We start from the raw sequence: 11714 nt of genomic DNA, 5'->3' as shown, positions 1-11714 counted from the left end.
ATGCCACCCGTTCACTTTCTATATCCTGAACCTGCTTACTGTCTACTGTTCAAAACTTCTCACTAATCATATCCATGTACTTCTGTCTAATTTCTTCGTCCTGCAGATTTTCTACTCTTATTCGTTTGCAGACAGATTTCACTTTCTCTACCCTAGGCCTAGAGATACTTAGTTCACTACAGATCAGATAATGGCCTGTATCATCAAAAAATCCGTGGAAAACTCGTACATTCCTAACAGATTTCCTGAATTCAAAGTCGGTTAAGATATAGTCTATTATGGATCTGGTATCCCTAGCCTCCCATGTGTAGCAGTGAACAGCCTTATGCTTGAAGAATGTATTCGTAACAGCTAAGCCCATACTAGCACAGAAGTCCAGCAAACGCTTCCCATTCCCATTAGCTTCCATATCTTCCCCACATTTACCAATCACCCTTTCGTATCCTTCAGTTCTATTTCCAACTCTTGCATTGAAATCGCCCATTAGCACTATTCTATCCTTGCTGTTGACCCTGACCACGATGTCACTCAATGCTTTATAAAACTTGTCAACTTCATCCTCATCTGCACCCTCACATGGTGAATACACGGACACAATTCTTGTCCTAATTCCTCCAACTGACAAATCTACCCACATCATTCGCTCATTTACGTGCCTAATAGAAACTATGTTGCCTGCAATGGTATTCCTGATAAAGAGCCCTACCCCAGACTCTGCCCTTCCCTTTCTAACACCCGTCAAGTACACTTTATAATCTCCTATCTCTTCCTCATTATCTCCCCTTACCCGAATATCACTTACTCCTAGCACATCCAGATGCATCCTTCTTATGACTCAGCCAGTTCTACCTTCTTTCTTCCATAAGCCCCATTAATATTGATAGCTCCCCATCGAATTCCATTTTGTTCGCCAAGTTGTTTCCAAGGAGTCCCTTGCCTGTCAAATGGGAGTGGGACTCCATTACTCCCATAGGTCCGAGGCTTGCTTAAAGTGTTCTGAGCTTGGTAAATTCATGAAGCAGGATGCTGCCCTACTTGCACATAGTCCAAGTGAGGATCTCTCCTCTAACGGGTTATGGACCACCGGTGAATTGTATAGTCCTAGCCGCCTGAGCACAAGGAGGGCCACGACTCAGAATATGTCCGAGATGCCCACTCCCATTCCATAGCAACTGGTATCCCGACTCTCAGGACCACTTACTAGGTCAGTCAGCTGTTGCCCATGGTTCACGAACTAGGACGTGACTACAGTAACCCACAAACATGAACAAGCTGGAAAATTCCAGAAGGTTATTGTCTATTCAGTGGAGTGCCCAAAGAAGTGAAATTAAATATGGTGAAACAGTAGCCTACTTGAGAAAACTGCATGAGAGAGTGTGTGATGGGTCTGTGACTAATAGGTGTGTGATGCAAGTATAAGGAGTGAAATCTGATGGACTGAACTCTCACTGTTTTTTCCTCCATTTAGCAGATTCTGAACAAAAGGTGTTTGTATTACTCGATGCCCCTCATCTTATAAAACTTGCAAGAAATTTGTTGGCAGGAAAGTAGGTTCTCTGAGACGGTGGTGCTGCAGAGCAGGAAAGTAGGTTCTCAGAGGCGGTGGTGCTCCAGAGCAGGAAAGTAGGTTCTCAGAGACGGTGGTGCTGCAGAGCAGGAAAGTAGGTTCTCAGAGACGGTGGTGCTCCAGAGCAGGAAAGTAGGTTCTCAGAGACGGTGGTGCTGCAGAGCAGGAAAGGAGGTTCTCAGAGACGGTGGTGCTCCAGAGCAGGAAAGTAGGTTCTCAGAGACGGTGGTGCTCCAGGGCAGGAAAGTAGGTTCTCATAGACGGTGGTGCTCCAGAGCAGGAAAGTAGGTTCTCAGAGACGGTGGTGCTCCAGAGCAGGAAATTAGGTTCTCAGAGACGGTGGTGCTGCAGAGCAGGAAAGTAGGTTCTCAGGGACGGTGGTGCTGCAGAGCAGGAAAGTAGGTTCTCATAGACGGTGGTGCTCCAGAGAACTCCTTGTAGAAACTTGTAACCTTCCAGGAAGCAGAAGGCCTGCATGCTGAGGTGAAAATATTTGGAGTGGGAGAGACAGCTGCCCAAACCTTCAGTAATTCTCTGGCTAATAATCTTAAATTTTCCAGAGATCTGGACCTTGAAGGGTTTTCTGACTGTGAAATTACCATTCAGTTTATCATGATCCTAAACCATTCATTTGATTTATAAAATTCATGCCATCCTGTGGGCAAGGGAACCAAGGCTGCAGTCAGAAAATTCAGTAAAGCCGAAATGTGTGCTGTTGTTGGGAAGTGCATAAGTTACCTTAAAATATGACACCAACTGATGGCTCCTCCCTTTGTAACTCTGAGAAAAAATTGCAGTGGATGGTATCATTTTTGATTTATTGAGTGTGCACGGCCTTGCAGGAACATATGTCTGGGGAGATGGTTCCATACTAAAATACCTCCTTACAAGCAGGTTGAGCCAGGATCACCTGGAATTATTCTTTTAGTGTGTGAGGAACAGAGGGGAAAATAGAAACAATTCTGATGCTGCTCAATTCAAAGCTGCATACAGTAAGTTTCTCATTGGTCAGATCAACACATCTTGTAATTCTAATGTGTCATTGAATGGTAGTGTTATCTTGAACCCAGATGATGTACAGACAGTTGCACAACAAATTTGTTTTACCAGATTTGTTCATGATTATGTCACCTATTATGAAGCCCTTTCTTTATATACACCAGTATTGAACATGTTATTGATTATATTGCAGGCAGTGTGGCAAAAAGCATCTCTAAATCAATTAAATGCGTGTAGTGTTTACGTGTCTTGCAGGGTGTGAGCACTGATACAAAATGTGGATTGATGAAGTTTAAAGATGTAAATAATTTACTTTTGAACCCTTAGGAGGATATCAGATACATATGTAAAGTCGCAGAGGAAGTCTTAAGAAGTAATCTTTCTACTTTGGGGAAAACCAAAGAAATATCTTGCTGAAATATCAGTCAGACGTATTTTCAATGTTAGACAGATATTTATTCTCAGGCCATGAACATTTGTGTAGCCTACTGCTACCAAACCCAGTGAGGAATCTTATTATGTTGCTCTTATATTTTAACAGAGGGATTATTCCTGCAGAATCTGTCATGCCATTAGGGAAAAATCACAAACATTGAGAGGAACTGAATTAAGGCAAACACTCCATATGTTCATCCTATTCAAGGGCCGTGCTGAACACTTAATCCTACAAACAGCATGGTTTGAATTTTTCATTATTCTATATAAAATTCTGTTCTTCTTGTAGAATTGCCATTTCCTTTCTTCTGTAATCAGCCTTTAAAATAGTTTACGATGCTGAATTACTATCCATTTCTCCTGCCATTCCTTTCCCTTTTCTTATTGCTCAGTGCCCTTGGTAGTGTTATCCTGTAGTTCATAATCGCCATTTACCCTGCTTTGCTTATAATTGTGTAAAACTTTTGTTTCAAACCTAGTTTATCTTTTAGAATTTCTTATTAGACACTTCAATTTTCACTGTTATTGGATAATCATTTTGTTCTTGTTCCATGCACTGATTTTGGTTGGTATTTGAACCCTGTACAAATAGTATATATTATATTTTTCTACAGTAGTTTATTGTGGTGTGGGTTATTGTAGTTACATCGTTGTTTGTGATCATGAGTAATGGTTGAATGGCCTAGCAAGTGGTCCCAAGAGTCAGGATACCAGTTGCTATGTAATGGGAATGGGCATCTCGGACATACTCCGAGTCATGGCCCTTCTTGTGCTCAGGCGGCTAGGACTATACAATCCACCAGCAGTCACTGACCCATTAAAGGAGAGATCCTTACTGGGTTTGTGCAGAAGTTGGATAGCATCCTGCTTCACAGAATTTACAGAGTTCAGTACTTTCTAAGCAAGCCTTCGAACTATCGGAGTAATATAGTCCTACTTCCATTTGACCATCGAGAGACTGTTAGGAATCAACTTGGCAAACCAAATGGAATTTGATGGTGAGCTATGCATATTAATATAGCCCATGGAAAGTAGAACTGGCTGAGTCAGCGAAGACGTTACATCTGGATGTGTTAAGAGTTAATGATGTTAGGATAAGGGGAGATAGCAAGAAAGAGAGAGGAGATTAAGAAGTATTCTTAACAGATGCTGAAAAGGGGATGACAGAATGTAGGGTATGACTGTCCATCAGGAAAGCTTTGCACGCAACATAGTTTCTGTTAGGCATGTAATTGAATGAATGATGTGGGTAGATCTAGCTGTTGAGAGGAATTAGAACAAGTATGGCCTCATTCTATTCACTGTGTGAGGGTGCAGACGAGGATGAAGTTCACAAGTTTTATGAAGCAGGCCTCCCTCGCTTTATGGGAGTGAAAGCTGAGTGGACTCAGGGTATCTTTCTCATAAGTAACAAGCAGCAGACATGAACTTCAGCAAGAATAATTGTTGGTGCAAACAGGTGTGAACAACGGCAGGAGGGTACATGGAATGAGGAAGTAAAGGGTAAGTTAGGAATGAACTCTATTGATGAAGCTGTACACATAAACTGGCTTTGGTGGTGGGAGTCAGGTGAGGTCCATGGAGGGGGATAGGTTACCTGGCAGAATAACATACTCGGTCAAGGAGGGTAAGAGAAGTAGAGAAGACTCAGTTTCTTTAATGATAGATAAGAGGTATGGAACTAAACAAGACCAGAGAGAGAGAGAGAGTTAGTTAGTTAGTCAGTTAGTTAGTTAGTTAGTTTGTTCGTTCGTTAGGTACTTTGTTCATTTTCTTTTTATGCCTTTGTAAGTGGCGAAGTTAGGGCTCTTGGCCCTCTCTTATATTTGACCATTGTTGTGATGCATCATTGAGAGCAGAGTTTGAGTACATTAGTATTATAAAATAAATAATAACCTACACAAAAGTACATTACACTTTTCTTACTCACATTCATTCGATCATCCAGTCATACAAGTTAGTCAGCTGCATTCAGCAGGTAGTCTCGGCAAGCAGTCTTAAATTTAAGTAATGAGGTGGAATGACAGGCAGGGAATTCCAAAGTCTAGAACCCGTCACAACAAAGGAATTGTTCTACATAGAGGATCGGTGAACAGGATTAGAAAGGGTGGAACCAGAGCGGGTATTACTGCTGTGAAAGGAGGACAAATACTTAAGCTGGGATGAAATGTATAGTGGTCTGTCTTCAGTGAGCAGTCTGTATATCTGTATCAGAATGTGATACGTTCGTCGTTTGTCAGGTTTCAGCCATGAAATAGTGTGATACTATGGGGTGACATGTGTATCATAACTCAGACTGTATATAAATCTAAGACAACAATTGAGCGCTCGGTGTAGTTTAGAAATCTGCTCCTTTGTTGCGTCTACCAGAATGACGTCACAGTAGTCGAGGACGGGAAGTACTAGAGTTTGTGTGAGTTTGACTCTCACATTACAAGGTAAAATATCGCTGTTTCTTTTAACCGAATGAAGAGTCGAAAATATTTTGTACACACATTCTTAATAAATTCGGACCAATTTCAAGTTTCGTTCATTGTCACTCCAAGATTTCTCACAGTTTTGCTGAATGGAATAACTCTACCATTCAGTATAACGGGGGGAATAGTTTCATATTGTAGTGTGGTCAACAATTTTTGAGAGCCAATAATGAATGCTCGTGTCTTGGATGGGTAAAGAAGGTGGGAATTTTTCAAGGAGTAAGCATTAAGTCGCTGAAGGTCAGCAAATCAGAGGTTTTGCAGTTACAATATATTTGTAAGTCGTCCGCATAAAGATGGTAGCTACAATTCTTTAAATTAGATGAAATGTCGTTTATGTACAGGATAAAGAGCAATGGGCCTAAAACACTACCCTGCGGCGTGCCTTCCTTCCTGGTTAGCAAGTAAGAGGTTTGATCAAGGGTTATAATTCGTTGCGCGCGATTATTGAGGTACGATGAAAAGAAATTAATAGATCGAAGTAGTAAGATTGCATCTTGCTTAATAGAGTCTGGATGTCTATAGTGTCAAATGCGCTACTGAAATCGAGGAGAGTAAGTATTGTCGCCAGTCTTTGGTCCATTGCGTGTCGTACCGGTATGTCCTCAGTCACTTTGAGCAGGGCAGTAGCTGTGCTGTGTCCATTCTTGAAGCCAGATTGCAATGGGTCTAGGAGAGAATGGTTGTTTAAGTATTCCGACGCTTTGGAAATCGCGGGTGAAATAGAAATTAATCTGTAGTCGGATGGTTGTGAGGGGTCAGGTTTCTTAGGCACGGGAATAACATTGGCTAGCTTCCATAGTGAAGGAATGGTTCCGTTTTTAAGGCAGCAGTAAAAATGTAGGTAATAATTTGTAAACCAGCACCAATAATATTGTGTAAGAAAGTTATAGAGATATCATCCACTCCTCTGACTTTTGATGTGATAGAATATAATACTTTTTTAAATTTATTAGCAGTAACGGGGTGGAATGTAAAACGTTGTTGGTCAGGTAAAGGGTTAATAACGGAGTTGGATACTGAGTTTGGGGAATTTAGTACATTAGGTGATGTTTTTTCTTCAGTAAAAAACTCATTTAACTTATCGAGTGGTATGTCTGGCACATGAGGTTCTTGCTGTGGTTTCCCTATGCATAAGGAACGAAGCGTGTTCCAAGCGCTGCTAGAATGCATGTTTGCAGTCATGTTCTGCAAATAAGTAAATTTACGGTTTCCAATGAACTGTTTAACTCTATTTCTAAGAACCCGATAATTTTCGAAGTTACATTGGTCACGAGTTCGTTTAGACCGTCGGTAAAGTGCATCGCGGTGGGCCATCATATTTTTAATTTCATTATTTAGCCAAGGACAAGATGGGCGAGTAACTTTTATCTGTCGCTTGGGGGCATGATTATCGTACAGAGTGATTACAAGAGAGTTCAACTTGTCTACTTTTGCGTCTATATCGTCCAATAGGAGTATGTGATTCCAGGCTAGATTGTAAGCGTCATATCTTAACTCGTCCATATCAATGCCTTTCGTGTTTCTCGAAATAACATACTTAGGTTTATATTTTGACATTCGGAGGGAGTAGAATAGGTAGATAAGCTCATGAGTGGAGATGGCTGGGTCTAGAATCTGGCCGTGAGTTATAACTTTCTTTGGGTTATTTGTAACAATGTGGTCAATGAGCTTGTGTGTTTCGTAGTTTTCTGTGTAAGTGTGTTTAGTAGGCTCTAAACGGAGGATGGTCATATCACAGGAAGAAGTCAATAAATTGTTTAGTTTCGTACGTTTTAGTAAGCAGGTTAGTGTTGAAGTCACCCATGGCAAAAATATGCTCGTAACTAGGCAGTACGTCAAGTAAGCGAAATTCGAATTCAGTCGCATTTGTTACTTGGACGGCTCTGCCATCGGATCTATCAAGATGTAAGAGTGAATGCCGGTCAAGTTGTACCATACCGGTCGGTATGCTCGGTGTAAGCCAGCTTTCGCTAATACCAAGAATATGGATATTATTTTCCCTCATCTTGGCTTGAATTTCGTCGAAGTGCGCTACCAAGGGGAGTGAGTTGACATGGCAGCACTGTAAACAGTTGGTTGAGGGAGATAATGCCTGTTTGAGGAGCAAGCCGCTGGTGAGCGGTGAAGGGGTGAGAGGGGGGGATGTTGCCAAGGTACAGAGCTCTGGATCAGCTGAATAACGGAATGTTAACGAAATAGTATAACAGAAATAGCATGCAACTTACCTCGACTTCCTGATATATGCTTACACTGACTACCACTGGCACACACATAATGTACTTACAAACCCACTTATGAATAACAAGCAGATGCACTATCGAACTGTGCTGTTTCATTTCAATTGTCACTGTTATCCTGCAGATTTTTCATGCTATCCTGTTCCGCGACAGTCGTGAATGGATCTTTTCGTCCCATTAGGAAAGTGAATCACGATGCGTCTGTCTTGGGTCCAGACGCGGGATGGCCCGAAGTGATCCCTAGCAAGGTTTAATATACACTTACGGGTTTTGGTGAGGGACTCGGTAATGAGTACCTTTGTGCCCTTCAGGAGCCGCTTCGCCTTCCACACTCGGTCATGTTCGTGGTAACGGGTAAATTTAACTATCATAGGGCGCCTGCCTGTAGATACCACGTCAGCTGCTGAGCGCTGAGGCACAGGTCGAAGTTCTCCATCGTGAAGTCCACGTTCAACTTCGTTCGGAAGGTTTCCCTCACTTTTTCATAAATGTCCTCCCGCGGTTCCTCGGAGACTCCATGGTTTAGGAGGCAGTTTGTACGGCTGTACTTCTCTCTTCATCAATGAGAGATTCTTGATGGTCGAGCTGCCGTGCTAACTTGCACAGCTCTTCTTTCAGCACGGCAAGTTCGGAGGAGATGGCGCCTCGGAAATCTCGAAAATCCTGACTCAGCGAGTCTAGGGACTCTTCCCTGGGGTTGGCAGAGCTGGATAATAACTGAAGGCGCGCCTCTAAGTCTCATTGATGTACGTCTTCAGTTTTCAATTTCCTCCCAGAAGAGTTTGCTTTATGTCACCCCTGTGTCCTCGGCCGTCTCGTCGTAAGGATCACACGAACACGTGGACAACCTGGTGAAACGTATACGATATTGTGTGATGAGAACAAGATTTCTGTACGTTGAGAACGTATTTACCAAGTTGTAAGTGCCGACTCACTTTCCGTTTCGATTTAAATCACGCGCCACTGGCAGCTATAAAAGTCGGCGTATTGCATAGCTAGAGCTTGAAGGGGCAATGCTGTGGGTGTGGCGAATGTGATCACGGACCGCTCACACTCTTCCCACGCCTGCTCTGAAAGTTCCTTCCAAATCCCAAAGATGGCAGCACGTATCGCGTAGTCCGTGGCAGTGGTTAATGGACTAAACGGTGGTAGTCCCACGTGTAACAGAATATTTATTAATGAACCAAAGAGGCTACACAATATATTCCGAGCTCCTGCTAACGTACTGACAGACTGAGGATCAACATAGGTCTGTGTAAACCTGTGCCCTTTAGTTAAATTACTCTACAATCATATACGGTAAAAGATTCAGAGTAGACAATAAAATCACTTCCTTCTTTCAAACGTGTTGTCATTCCTTATTACAACCATAATATTATAAACAGGAAAATAATCATTGAAATACTTCACGTACTATATAGGTGGCCAATTAATATTTTTAGAATATTAAGCACTATTTACAAAATCTCTACTTCAAAAATTATACATGTACAAGAACTGAAAAACGGCAATATTTTCAATTCAACATTTCCTATATTTGCTCATAGTACCGCGAATATGCCTTGGATGCCTTTATTTAGTTAGATGTTGTACAGTCTCCTAGCTACTCCTGTTCACACAGCTTGAACTGTTCCCCTCAGTGTTGGATGACATCCCACAGTACACCAGTAGACGACAGAAAGCGCCGGTGTGACTTCACCTCAGCTTGAACTGTTCCCCTCAGTGTTGGATGACATCCCACAGTACACCAGTAGACGACAGAAAGCGCCGGTGTGACTTCACCTCAGCTTGAACTGTTCCCCTCAGTGTTGGATGACATCCCACAGTACACCAGTAGACAACATGTCACCTCACTCCGCCAGCTTGAACTGTTCCCCTCACAGTTGGGTGACATTCCACAGTACACCAGTAAACGACAGGTCACCTCACTCCGCCAACTTGAACTGTTCCCCTCAGTGTTGGGTGACATCCCACAGTACACCAGTGGACGACAGAAAGCGCCGGTGTGACGTCACCTCAGCTTGAACTGTTCCCCTCAGTGTTGGGTGACATTCCACAGTACACCAGTGGACGACAGGTCACCTCACTCCGCCAGCTTGAACTGTTCCCCTCAGTGTTGGATGACATCCCACAGTACATCAGTAGACGACAGGTCACCTCACTCCGCCAGCTTGAACTGTTCCCCTCAGTGTTGGATGACATCCCACAGTACATCAGTAGACGACAGGTCACCTCACTCCGCCAGCTTGAACTGTTCCCCTCAGTGTTCGATAACATCCCACAGTACACCTGTGGACGACAAGTCACCTCACTCCGCCAGCTTGAACTGTTCCCCTCAGTGTTGGGTGACATTCCACAGTACATCAGTAGACGACAGAAAGCGCCGGTGTGACGTCACCTCAGCTTGAAATTAATTTACACGTTAACAAGATATACCGGTACTAAACTAACTTTCAAACACAGTTTAAGTTCTTTCACTCAAGGAAACGTGAAGGGATGTTCACTTTCCTGCCTGTCCTGGTAACTTTGGCATCTTGCACGGTGATACCAGGATCTGGAGACCTTGGAATAAGTACCTGGGTATCTTTGTGGTAACGTCTGGTGTTGCACCTTTATGATAAATGAATGTTATCAATGGAATCGAGATCTTGCACTCCCACCCTTTTGATATCTTGAATGTACATTGAAGGTGTCAGCATGGTGGTTAATATCACAGCATGGTTAGGTTGTACGAGCCCTCTTTCCATTCGTCCCATCACAACCCATCCTAGTGAGCCCACATTCCATTTCTTCAACTTTTCCAGTATAAAGCTTCGCCACAGCGTCCGCTCCTAACAGTATCTCAATTGCTGGCTGTCCGTTTCCGACATCAGTTATTTTGATTCCACGTTGGTTCAGCTCTTGCAAGCAAGCCGTAGACGAGGGTCGAGATATGGATCCACATATTAATGGCTGGTCTAGTACCTCAACGTTGCTGTAACATCGGTGCTCCGTTTTCTTGGTTGAGCTTCCACCAAATACGACGTGTTCTACCATCTCAGTATTTACATGTCGACACCTCATTTCTTCTGCAACCTTCTTCAGGATATACGATCGTTGTGAACCCGAATCAATTAGTACCCTTACTTTTCGCTTTCTGCCATTTGCAAACCCTATTTTCCGCGAGTGTTTGAAGAAATACCCCTGAGGTACACTGACTAGATAAACACGTTTTGTCGTCTTCGTCATTTTTATCTTCTATAGATAAATTTTTCTGTGCATTTTCTAGATTTGGACACATGATTGTATAATGTCTTTTGGAGCAGATTATGCTACTTGCTCTTTGCTTGCAGTTCTTTGCTTGATGACCTTGTTTAAAACATGCGTAACAATATTTCCCTTTTCTCACCAAGTCTTGCTTGTTGTTAAAGGATATTTCTTGGGCATGGAAACAATCATTACTGTCATGAGTTTTATCACAGAACAGACACACAACAGGACTCTTCTTCTTCTCACCAGAAAATAAATCTGCTGCAGTAATCATAACATCATTGTCGTCAAATTCCTCTCCGTTGTTCTCCTGTTGCCCAATATCTCCATGAACTTTGAAACCAGCATTTGCTAGTGCTATTCGTTCTTCACCCTCAGCTTCACACGGCAAGAATTGTAAAAGACGTTTCAATCGGTCTTCATTGTTTCTACCTTCTTCGTTCTCTTGTTCGAATGCAACAGGGTTCCTTAACCAGACGCCAAGTAGATCTTCTGGAATACAGGATTCCACAAGTGGAAATAGCATCGCTGCGTATTTATCTGACGTCCTCCCGATTGATTCCAATGCTCTCAGGTGTGCTACTAACTTATCATAGAGATGAGCTATTTCAAGCCTGGTTTGGGACTCTGTTACATTTTTTTATCACGAGTCCTAGTAGCTCTCTCACGTAATATTAGGTCAACAGTTCTTCCCTACCGAATCAATTTTTTAAGCTTTCAATCGCTGTGTTATAATTTTCAGCAGAT

The sequence above is a fragment of the Anabrus simplex genome, chromosome 14 (assembly GCF_040414725.1).
Source record: "Anabrus simplex isolate iqAnaSimp1 chromosome 14, ASM4041472v1, whole genome shotgun sequence".
Lineage (NCBI taxonomy): Eukaryota > Metazoa > Arthropoda > Insecta > Orthoptera > Tettigoniidae > Anabrus > Anabrus simplex.
Note: the sequence above shows the minus strand (reverse complement) of the source record.